Below are 13,253 nucleotides of genomic sequence, written 5' to 3'. Positions count from 1 at the left end.
CTAAGTTTAAAATTAAATATGAGCGAAAAATACAAATATTACGCTACACGATTAAAAAGGGACAAAATATAAAAATATACAAAAAGTTGTAAAAAGTACAATTTTTATAAAAATATTATTTTTATATTATTTTTTTTTAATAAAACTACTAATTTTACAATTTAATAAAACTAATTAAACAAAATACATAAATTAAATAAAAAGTAAAAATAAAACTAAAACTAATAATAATAATAATAATAATTAGGTTTAAATAATAATTATAATTAATAATAACCCGTAATTAATGCTCGATTAGGGTTTCCTGTCGCCTGTCAGATACCCTCCGCGAGTTGCGGTAATTAATGAAGAAAACCCCGCGAGTCGCGGGGTTCAGAATTTCAGCTGACAGGTTTGAATTTTTACGCGTTTTTCTTTATTTTTTTTTTTTTATTTTCTGTTTTCTGTTTTTAATTTTTATATAAATAAAAGATATTAAAATTAAACTTATATTTTTATAAACTAAAATAAAAATAAAGAAACTTATAAAACTTAAATATTTAAAAAAAATCTTAAAAAAAATACTTATATTTTTGTTTTTCTTTTTATATTTTTTGAATAATTAAAACGTATTTTTACATAAGCGAATTTTAATAAAAGTAAACAAAAAATCTTTTTTTTTTATATTAGCGTTGCGCTTCCGGCTTTTAAGATATTTCCCCGGCAGCGGCGCCAAAAATACTTGATGTTATGCGAGGTGTATATAAAATAGTATTATTTTTAGTGCGAAAATACTATTAAATACGATACAATTTTACACAAGATATTTATTTATTTATAGAATGGATATACTTAAACCTTGCTACAACACTTATAGGCAGTGTACCTAATCGTACAGTAGTGTAGTTTTTAGTAAGTCCGGTTCGTTCCACAGGGAAATCTTTAAACAAAGCTCAACGCTATATTAGTTTACTTTTATAAAAATACAAATATATATATATAAGTAATATTATTATTATAAAGGGGGGTTTTTACCGTTTAATGACCGGTTTGTCGATTTTAAGACTTTAGTCGCAGTTAAAACCTAATGTAAAATATTAAATAAATACAAGACTTAAATTAAAGCGTAAAGTAAATAACGATAATGAAATTGCGAATAATAAAAATGCGATAAAATAAAATTGCGATAATTAAAAAGTACGATAATTAAAAGTGCGATTAAATAACAATAAATAAAAGTGCGATAATTAGAAGTGCAATTAAATATAAAATAAAGGAAATTAAATATGAAATAAAAGAATTATGCTTATTTAAACTTCCGTAATCATGATGTTTGACGTGTTGATTTTAGTTTTATGCCCATGGGTTAATTGTCCTTTGTCCTGGATTATTTAATATGTCCGTCTGGTTTTTGTCCATAACAGTCCATCAGTCATAAATATAAAGTGCGAGTGTCCTCATCAAATTATTCTTATACCCGAAGTTAAATATTCCAACTAATTGGGGATTCGAATTGTAACAAGGTTTTAATACTTTGTTTAATGAATACACCAGGTTATCGACTGCGTGTAAACCAAGGTTTTACTACTTTGTTAACAATTACACCAATTACCCTTGAATGTAATTTCACCCCTGTTTTAATTATTCTAGTGGCTATTAATCCATTCCCGTGTCCGGTTAAATGAACGATTATTCGTACATATAAATACCCCGCCCATCGTGTCCGATCGAGTGTATATGGTAATTTATAGGGACGCCCAATTGTAAATCTTTATATTAACATTAACAAACTTTCATTTAGTTAAACAAATATAAAGCCCATTAATAGCCCATAGTCTAATTTCCACAAGTGTCGTTCTTTTGTCCAAACCCCAATTATGGTACCAAGCCCAATTACCCAATTTTAGTAATTAGCCCAACATCATGATTACTTCGTTTTAAATAAGCATAATAATAACTTAGCTACGAGACATTAATATAAAAAGGTTGAACATAACTTACAATGATTAAAAATAGCGTAGCGTTACACGGACAGAATTTCGACTCACACCCTTACAACATTCGCTAACATACCCTTATTATTAGAATTATAATTAAAATTAAAATTAAAATATAAATTATATATATATATATATATCGTATAGATAGAGAAGAGAGAAAATAGAATATGAAATTTGATCAGAATTCGGTTTGCTTTATAGCCAGAGTTGAAATTTGGGGCTCCGCGACTCGCGGCAAAATGCTCTTCAAACTCCGCGAGTCGCGGAGAATGTATTTACAGCTCACACCCTTGGAGTTTCTCTGCCGACGGTTTTATAATATATATATATAATATATATATAATTAATATAATTAATTATATATTATATTATATTTATATGCATAGTTAACTTGTAATTTTTAGTCCGTTGCGTCGAGCGTTAAGAGTTGACTCTGGTCCCGGTTCCGGATTTTCGAACGTCCTTGCGTACAATTTTATATCTTGTACTTTGCGTTTTGAATCTTGTACTCTTGTAATTTCGAGACGTTTCTTATCAATAATTGGAACCTCTTTGATTGTCTTTTGTACTTTTGAGCTTTTTGGTCGTTTGCGTCTTCAATTCGTCGAATCTGTCTTTTGTCTTCACCTTTTATTATTTAAACGAATATCACTTGTAAATAGAATAATTGCAACTAAAAGCTTGTCTTTCTTGAGGAATAATGCTATGAAATATATGTTCGTTTTTAGCATTATCAATAATAATAAAAGATTACTACCACACAAGAATAGGTTCCAAAAATATAATCGGCCTTGCCCGGACTCGAACCCGCGACCACTCGCTCACCTGCTAATACCCTTAACCATCCATTCCGATTCGTTTTTCCTGATATAATTGCTACCCAACTGTATATAACCTACCTGTCTGTTTCTCTCTTCCTCTTCTCCATTTAATCGATTGACTAGAGACACTTTTCTATAATAGCTAATTACTGAATTAGGATTTAGTTTTGAAATTTAATTGTCATTAATCTGTATTGGATACCTTTAACTAACAGACAACAAATGATAAGGAAAAAAATTATAAATAAAAACTCTGCTGTACGGCCTTCTTGAAGAACAAACACAACTCAAAACTTGATTAAATTATTAAGACGTTTTTAGACTAAGATCATAACACAAAGTAGGTTGAAAAACTCTATTAGAAACTATCTGTACAAAAAACTCTATAATAGTTCTAATAGAAGATTCCTAACAGAACCACATTTTTAGATTTTGGAAATTTATACGAGTTTGAGCTTTTAAAAAAAACGCAAACAGGGGTATTCGGTTTATCTGTTTTCTTCCTTTCTTTCTTTTTTTATCAATTGCAGTGATAGTTATATATAAGTGCTAGTGAATAATTTATGTAACAATAGGAAATCAATTACAGTTGTTTGTAGTGGATATGGTGGTCGACAGGTTCTCAATCAAGAGCAGAAGAAAAAAAATGAATCAAAAAAAAAAAAAAACAAAAATGTGAAATCGATGGCTAACGGATTTTGTCTTGAATTGTAGCTTGGATTCGACATGTATCAAGATCAGAGACAGAAAAACAATTTAGAGAAAGTGTGATGGTGAGATGAAACAGAATACCTACTCCTTCAATTTCCTGTATGTATATATTCGTATATATATTTATGTATATCTATATCTGATTATATATAAATCAGTATTTTATATATGCATATGTATTTATATATATAAATATAAGATATAAATATATATATATATCTGTAATTATATATAATTTAAATCTAATTATTATTAATAATTATCAATGTATTTAATGATAAAAATATTATTAACATTTATATTAATAAGAATACTAATAATAATAAATGGTAATAATAAAATAATAATAATAATATCAAGATTATACTAATGATAATAAAAGTAAAGTAATTACAATAAAGATAGTAATAAAAATAATTTTCCAATAGTCATGTAAATAATGATTTTAATAATGATAATAATAACATTATTAATATTACAATATCAGATTAAATGTATCAGATTTCATATTTATGTATTATATATTGAAAATAATAATATTACCAATACTGATATTAATATTAACATTAATTTTAACAATAATAATGAAAGTAATAATAATAATATCGATGTAACAACTATAATCTAACTCGTAGTTTAATATTACATTTTATTGTTTACCTAATATTAAATGATTATATATTATATATTATATATTATATAATAATTTAATGAGTACTAAATTTTATACATTTTAATATAATATAATATGCATACGATCAATAATTATGTATAGCAATCATATATATATATATATATATATATATATATATATATATATATATATATATATATATATATATATATATATGTATATATATCTATATGTATATATATATATATATATATATATATATATATATATATATATATATATATATTCATTTTATTAACACGTTGTAAGTTATTTATATAATTAATTCTAAAAATTAATATTCCAAATTATTGTATATATGTATTTATACACATGTCCATTAACAAATAGTTGTTCGTGAATCGTTGGGAATAGTCGAAGGGTAATTGAATATATAAACATAGTTCCAAAATTTACGAGACTCAACATTATAGACTTTGCTTATCGTGTCGAGATCATAATAAGATTAAGTTTAAATTTGGTCGGAAATTTTCGGGTCGTCACACATCTCGGGTTCGGACTCAGTCTCGTCCACAAATTCAAGTATAGTGTGTGATGACCCGGGAATTTTCGACCAAATTTAAACTTTAATCTTTATATGTTTGTGACACGATAAGCAAAACCTGTAATGTTGAGTCTCGAAAGTTTTGAAATCTATATTCATGTAATCAACTACCCTTTGACTATGCTCAACGATTCACGGACAATTGTTTATAATTAAATGTGTGTGTATATATATATATATATATATATATATATATATATATACATATATATAGGAATTTTGAACATAAGTAATATTATATATATTGTAATATATATATATATATATATATATATATATATATATATATATATATATATATATATATTAAAGATTCAATAAATTATATGATTCCCATAAGTATATATTATAGTATGTATATTGTAATATTTACATAAAAGTTCATTACTTAATATGAGTCGCTATATATATAAAATTATAAAAAATTACATAATGAATAATTCGTATATATTGAATGTAAATACAAGTTAAGGATATAATTGTCATAATAACCTTATTACTACGTTCATTGTTAATACTAATATCAATATCAATATTAGTTTTGGGTACATATTATGATTGAGATTTAAATATTATTAGTTATTATTGTAGTTACTATTAAATATTAATATTATAAATATTACGATTATTATTATGATTACCATTATTTTTACTTTTATCATTATTATTATTAGTATTATTATCATAAATAATAATATTATTATCATTTTGTTTTAAATTTTATAAATATAATTACTATTAGTATTATTACTAATGATAATAGAATTAGTATTAATAATTACTTTAATATTAATTAAAAACACATATATACAAATTGCAGTTAGAGATAAACACATAAATACCGATATACAAATATATAATTCGATGTATACATATAAAGCACATGTATATATAAATAAGTATAAATAATAGATAAATATATATAAATAAAAATACGGAGTTATACATATAATATAATTACAGATATATAAAAACAGATTTACCTATAAATATATACTGATATAGTTATACAAATACGAATTATGTAATCAGAATTATATTTATATACAAATACATATACAGAATTATATATATATATGTAAACACCTTTACAAATATTATATATATATATATATATATATATATATATATATATAAATACTATATATACATAGATAAATATATAAAAATTCGAGCATATACAACAGCATACGTATTCTGTTTCACATCTTTATCAAGCTGTAGGAGATCTTGATTCTTGTCCCTAAAATCTGTACTAATCACGACTTAAATCACAATAAAATCCAAGGAACTGTTAAGAGTACATATCTGTTTCATTCTTTATTTCCATTTAATTCATAGTGCTCGCACTTTTTGTCTAATATGGTTATACGTTTCAATTCATCTCAAATGCAAACAAATTAGGAGTAATTATAGGTAACTCGGTCCACTAAATGGCTGAGGGGATTCCAATTATCACAAGAAATCACAAATTAAATAGAAGAACCCACGTCGACCTCTGTTCCTCATATATTTTTTAACAACATCGAAATTGAGTTTAATTCCAAATTCTATTAATGCAGTTCCATTCTAAATACTCCATTTAAACTTTCTGAAAGATTTCAAATCTCAAATTTTAGTATCGAGTGTGAATTTTGGAGTCAAAGTTTGTTCATAAAAAAGTCAACAGATTTGTTCATATTAAAATTCGAGTTCAAATCAATGTATTGGATCCAATTGAGGTTACATAAAGTTTATATGAATGTTTTACTACCTTTTTCATGTTATAAATTTTATCTAAAACGTCTTAGAAATTCAAAATCGATTTCAAGTTCATAACGTATTCATCACTTTTCTGTTACAGCTATTTCTATCTAATGTTCTATTTTAATTAAATTAATTACTCACAATTAGTAATTTTGCTTCATTTAAAAGATATAAAAGCTGGTTATTTTATGTTTATTCTGAGTTTGGGTTCCCGGTCGACTTTTTGATTGAAGATGATGATGAATTCTGAATACGGGTTATATAAATTACAAAACGGGATTAAAATAGAAAAACAGGCAACAGCCTGATGGTTTAGGGGATTGTCGGGTGTGCGAGAGGTCGGGGGTTAGAGACTCGGTTGAGGCATATCTTTTTATTGCGAATTTTGGAGGTAGTTTTCAATTTTTTTTAATTGATTATTCTTACCATTATTATTATTATTATTAATATTATTATTATTTGTATTGTTATTATGATTATTATTCTCATTGTTGTTATTACACTTATCATTATAGATATCATTATCATTATCATTAAGTATTAGAATCATTATTATTATTAAGTATTATGAAAAATTAATCATTAATATTATGATTACTAATATAAGTATGATGATACAATTTTTTATTTATTTATTAGGATTATAAATACAAGTACGAATATTATTATTATTTTTATTATTATTATTATTATTATTATTATTATTATTAGTATTATTATTATTAGTATTATTATTATTATTATTATTATTATTATTATTATTAGTATTATTAGTATTATTATTATTATTATTATTATTATTAGTATTATTAGTATTATTATTAGTATATACACTAAATACCGTACACAATATAACAGTGAATCCCCCATAGATATTTATCACCTCAACTCCTCAACCACCAACGCTTCTAGCTGACGCTGCTAGATGATTCTTCCACCTTCACCTTCCCTTTACCCCCGAACCATAAAACATGCCTTCCGGTACCTTCTTCTCTAATTTTCCCTACAATAATAAAAACCCACTCACTCCCTTCAAGATTAAAACCCTTCCTTCGCCACCATCATCAACCACCGGCGCCGCCGCGATCATCGCCATCTCCATCGCCACCGCCACCAACACCAGCTGCACCCACCGGTAGCGGCCAGCGCCACCACCGGTATCACCACGGTTAGAACCAGATAACGCACGAAACCCCTAAATCAAATGAACGGGGAGATTCAGGTATGTTTTACTCTGATTCACACCCCTTATTCTACCTTTTTCAGTTGTTTCATATTTTATTCCTCTAACCCTAATTATCTTTTTGTTGAGAAAATTATTGATTATCACCTGACAATCGTCGTTTGACTCTAAATCTAGGCAATCATTGTGAAATACTACTATTGATCATGAAATCATAAAGGTTAGCTTCACGTTATTTTACTATTTTACATTGACTTAAACTTTTTTGCTTGCTCGAAATTGATTTGAAAAGGATTGTGAATTTAAAGAATCACACACTGAAGTCAAGGTACTTAAGTTATCTGAAAGATTAGGAGAAAATGTTGTTGGACAAGTTATACATTATATAAATTAATAATTGTAATTTCGTTTTTGTTTTTAATGTGAAGTTCAACAAACTTTTCAGAATTTTTTTGTTCTATATAGTGATATATGATTTGTGCTTGATTGTTGTGTATTTACAGATTGTTACTGCACACACAGATTTTTTTTTATGATCTTAAATAGGTAAAGGTGTGTTGGTTTTTTTATATATTCATTGTGGTCGTCGCATATTTTTTGTCGGTTGTGTGTGAAGGCTATCTGCATACCGATACGAGATAGTTGAGACATTGATCATTGATATACAACCAGGTGAACATATTGGATATGCTCATACTAACCTACCTATATGGAAGTGGGTCAACTTAGGTTGTGTAAGTTAATTCTAACCCACTTATTCATACCACTTTTTTGTGTATGTTTGTTTCTATGTTTCTTTTATATTATATGTTATTGTTGTGTTGTGTTCCCTCATAGTTACGCGTTATAACATTCTTTATTTGAATTATATATGTATATGTATATGTATGTAGGAAAGTTTGGTCAAATAGTGATTTTCTGGTGCATGAGAAGCGCATGATGAAATGTCTGAAACCAAAAATGGTATGATTTTTGATATAGTTACAGAATATTGGATTAATCATGGCATATTGTTGAGAAATTATTGTTAATACTATTGTTTATTGCTTTTAGTTTTATATGTAAGAACAATGAAACACTGTTTATAAGTCCTTTATTGAAGGTTGTTTTTGTTTAGTATGATATACTGAAGGTAATACTTTTTTGTATTTGTTTATTTTTGTTGTTTGTTCTAAACACTATTCAACATTATGCTTTTGTAACTACTGTATGATTTTAGGATATGAAATATTATAGTTGTATGATAATTCTGAATATTTCAACCAGCTACATATAAAAATCAAGTTATGTTTTAAATTGTTTTATATTTATATTGAACCTATGAACCCATAATTTTGAGCAAATTATTGATGTTTTGTTGGATTAATATTGTATTTTGTGTTCATGTTTAATACTAAAAACCTAGATTTGAAATGGAATGGTTAGTATGTATTTAGTTAGATGTGGTAATATGGACCCATTTAATAATGTGAACTCTTAGCATGTTGATTTAATTATGTGACCCTAATATATAATATATGCAACTATTTATACAGATCGAATGGTTGGTAACCAGTTTTCATGTTTATTGACGTTAGTCATTTTTTAATATTGTGTTGTTTATTTATTTTTAGATACCAAATTTTATGATTTTTGTTGTTTTAGAAATTTTGGGATTTCAAATTTCTTTAAAGTGTATGTTTTAAAATAATCATCTCATGTTGACATCTCTTTAGAGTTTATGTAGTTTTAGTGTGTAGTTATCTGTTTGTATTTGTGATATGCGTAGTGTTTTCATGATGCAGGTTGATTTGGGTATTGTTCGTTTTGCTTGAAATTCGAATTTGGAGTTCCTATTTACCGTTTCTGACTCCATTTCGAGGTTTGTTTACTAATTTTTTTTTTCTGTTTATACTTTATAAGGTATGGTGAAAGGTAGGAAGATTCTTAGTCTTTTTGTAATGATATTACTGTTTGTTGTTGCAAGGTGCAAATTTGAAAGGGATGATGTATGGAAATGTTTATAAATTGCTTTGTGTTATTTTAAACGCATGGAACGTGTTCGATGAAATGTCAACAATTTTGATAAATGGTAAGACCAAATTTCAAGTTACAAGTTGAAATATGTGAATGCTATTTGAATCCTTTTGTGCTTAATAGTTCCATTTATTTAACAAATTTCCAATTGTTATACATGATATTGTCAGGAAGTTAAAAGACATTCATATTTGTCTTTCAACTATTTACGGTAATGTTGCAACCTGGATCAGAAAGCAAGCTAGCGAGTGAGTTCTTTAATTCAAGATTTATTTATTTTGTTATGCATGTTTGCGTTCATGAAGATATTCTGCTGAAAAGTGTTGGCTTACCGTATATAGGTGATATTCGTCTTATTTCTAATAAGACTCTTTATAACTCCATCGGCGCTACTTTTGTTGATCGATAACTTTCTAAGGGTCGTTTTTCGAGCCTGCTTTCAACCTTCTCTGCTATGATTTTTTATCATGTTTGTTTACTCTTATTTTGTGTTAATGGTTGCTATTGGGTGTTATAAATTTAAAGTTGTTTTGTACCCATTTGGGCCCTTTTAACCCGTTTGATCATTTTGGTATTAAATAGAGTAATAGTCACATTTTTTATGTCAAGTATATTGTATCAAGTTTGTTGTAAAGTTTTGGTGTTCCAAAATGAGTTCGGAAGTATTTTCGTGAAGGTGTATAACTTTACCCATTCATTCTACTTGTGTTGAAATTGATATGTTAAATTTTGTGCATCTCCCTTTTCCGCATAATCTAATTTTAGACCATGGAAATCCATCAGTTATGCTGCAAATTTAGATATTGCTTATAACTACTTAATAATTAAGCTTTTGCTGCTTCTTTTTATTTTTAAGTGCAAGTGTATTATGTATATGTATTTATTCATTCTTTTGGTCTCAGTAACTAATACATAAAATAGCTACCAATTTTTTTTTTTTACAAAATCCGCCGCAACGCGCGGACCTCATACCTAGTTATCACTATTATTATTATTATTATTATTATTATTATTATTATTATTATTATTATTATATACCTATATCTAAAAGGCAAAGGTCAAATGAATAGTACTATTCCTTTTTTCACTTTTCGCAAACTTAACCCCCCAACTTTTATTAAAATACAAATCGCACCCCACTTTACACTCTTATTAAAATACAAATCGCACCCCCACTTTATACGTATTTTTTTTTCCAAATTTCACAAACTTAACCCCCTAACTTTTATTAAAATACAAATCGAACCCCCACTTTACTAAATTTTTTTTTTTTTACTAATACTCAATTTTCACAAACTTAACCCCCTAACTTTTATTAAAATAGAAATCGAACTCCCACTTTATACGTATATTTTTTTTAAATTTCACAAACTTAACCCCTAACTTTTATTAAAATACAAATCGAACCCCCACTTTACTAACTTTTTTTTTAAATAAAACCCGAACGCTAAAAGAGTCAACTTTCACAAAAGGAACAACCCTTCAATGTTAGATGTCGAAAAAAATTCTTTTTTACAAAATAGATCGAGACTTTTTTTTTTTAACTCGCATTCAAAACGGAACCCCCGGCGCGAAGCGAGGGCTCCACATCTAGTTATATTTTAAATGACATAGGGGAAATGAATAGTATCCAGGGGTATTTTTGACTTTTTGCCTTTTTTTTTTTCCCAACATTCACCCACAAACACCCCACACTTTATCCAAAAAATCAAATCCACCCCTCAAACAGGGGGTAAAGTTTCAATTAACCATTCTCATAAAAAATCTTAAACAAACTCCACCCAGATATTCAACGGGCCATATCTTTGCACTCGCAACGAGTTAAATATTTCCGCCATCATCGTTAAACTCGAAATAATTTTAGGAACACAATGTCACTAGCTATACGCAAAACGAGTGCTTTTTTAAAAAAACGCTAAATATCATACACGTTAATTCTCCGTTAAATTTTTAAAAGTCGACAACTCCATAGCAAAACGCGAAGATGCACATATATTGTTAATTTTAGATAACATTTAAATCTTTGAGTTGCGCTTCAACGACATCATCGTTAGCCACAAAAAAATTTTACAAACTAAATGCAATAAAATACATTAAAAACCGAACCCCCGGCGCGAAGCGAGGGTTCGAACACTAGTTATTATTATTATTATTATTATTATTATTATTATTATTATTAGGATTAGGATTAGGATTAGGATTAGGATTAGGATTAGGATTAGGATTATTATTATTATTATTATTATTATTATTATTATTATTATTATTATGAAAATAATACCAGTTATCATCATTTTCATTAATATTAGTATTAATATCACTTTTGTAATTGTTAGTATAATTATTATTATTATTAAACAAAAGTATAAATTTTAACAATATCATTGTTATTGTTAATTCTATCTTTTTTAAATGAAGTTATTATTATCAGTAATTTATTATTAACAAAATTATCATTTTTGTTACAGATAAATATTTTGTACTTAAAATATACTTAATACATACATCATTTATATAAAAATACTTGTATGTAACAAACTATGATTTTTTTTTTTAAATGAATACATTAAGATAACTGAATATATATATATATAGATATTAATCATTCTAAACACATATACAACACAAATATATATAACATATAATTTGAGATATAATATAAGTATTTAATGGAATTTGGTATAAATTCTACATACCTAAAAACATATAAATAATAAAGAAAATTATGTGATTCTATTATATGTTTTAATAATTATACAATTGAATAATAGGTTCGTGAATCCGAGGCCAACCCTATACTTGTTCAATGTCGTTCTATGTATTTTTATTACAAAATACATTAGGTGAGTTTCATTTGCTGCCTTTTTAAATGCTTTTGCAATATATATTTTTGGGACTGAGAATACATGCGCTGCTTTTATAAATGCTTTACGAAATAGACACAAGTGATCGAAACTACATTCTATGGTTGAATTATTAAACCGAATATGCCCATTTTTAGTCTGGTAATCTAAGAATTAGGGAACAGACACCCTAATTGACGTGAACTCTAAAGATAGATCTATCGGACCCAGCAAGCCCCATCCAAAGTACCGGATGCTTTAGTACTTCGAAATTTATATCATGTCCGAAGGAGGATCCCGGAATGATGGGGATATTCTTATATGCATATTGTGAATGTCGGTTACCAGGTGTTCAATCCATATGAATGATATTTTTGTCTCTATGCATGTGACGTATGTTATGAGAAATGGAAATATGAAATCTTGTGGTCTATTAAAATTATGAAATGATTATTTATGTTAAACTAATGAACTCACCAACCTTTTGGTTGACACTTGAAAGCATGTTTATTCTCAGATATGCAATAAATCTTCCGCTGTGCATTTGCTCATTTTAAGGACATTACTTGGAGTCATTCATGGCATATTTCAAAAGACGTTGCATTCGAGTCGTCGAGTTCATCAAGATTATTATTAAGTCAATTATAGTTGGATATATTATGAAATGGTATGCATGTCATCAACTTTCGTTGTAAAGAAAGATTGTCTTTTAAAAT

General features: G+C 26.8%; 1 long non-coding RNA gene across 8 annotated transcripts; it reads left to right on the top strand.

Annotated features, from left to right (window-relative positions):
• Positions 1 to 7,425: 7,425 nt before the first annotated feature.
• On the top strand, positions 7,426 to 10,365 carry LOC139899064 (uncharacterized). 8 transcript variants are annotated; one of them, XR_011777306.1, is made up of 9 exons: positions 7,426 to 7,717; positions 7,856 to 7,898; positions 8,182 to 8,224; positions 8,351 to 8,412; positions 8,577 to 8,641; positions 9,463 to 9,539; positions 9,645 to 9,749; positions 9,865 to 9,942; positions 10,036 to 10,365. It is a non-coding gene; the product is annotated as an uncharacterized lncRNA (long non-coding RNA). The 8 variants fall into 8 exon arrangements; XR_011777303.1 differs by having other exon boundaries at positions 8,572 to 8,641; XR_011777305.1 differs by lacking the exon at positions 8,182 to 8,224.
• The last annotated feature ends 2,888 nt before the right edge of the window (positions 10,366 to 13,253 follow it).

The sequence above is a fragment of the Rutidosis leptorrhynchoides genome, chromosome 3 (assembly GCF_046630445.1).
Source record: "Rutidosis leptorrhynchoides isolate AG116_Rl617_1_P2 chromosome 3, CSIRO_AGI_Rlap_v1, whole genome shotgun sequence".
NCBI classification, from domain to species: domain Eukaryota; kingdom Viridiplantae; phylum Streptophyta; class Magnoliopsida; order Asterales; family Asteraceae; genus Rutidosis; species Rutidosis leptorrhynchoides.
The sequence above is the reverse complement of the archived record's forward strand: the minus strand, read 5'-3'. Positions and strand labels throughout refer to the sequence as shown.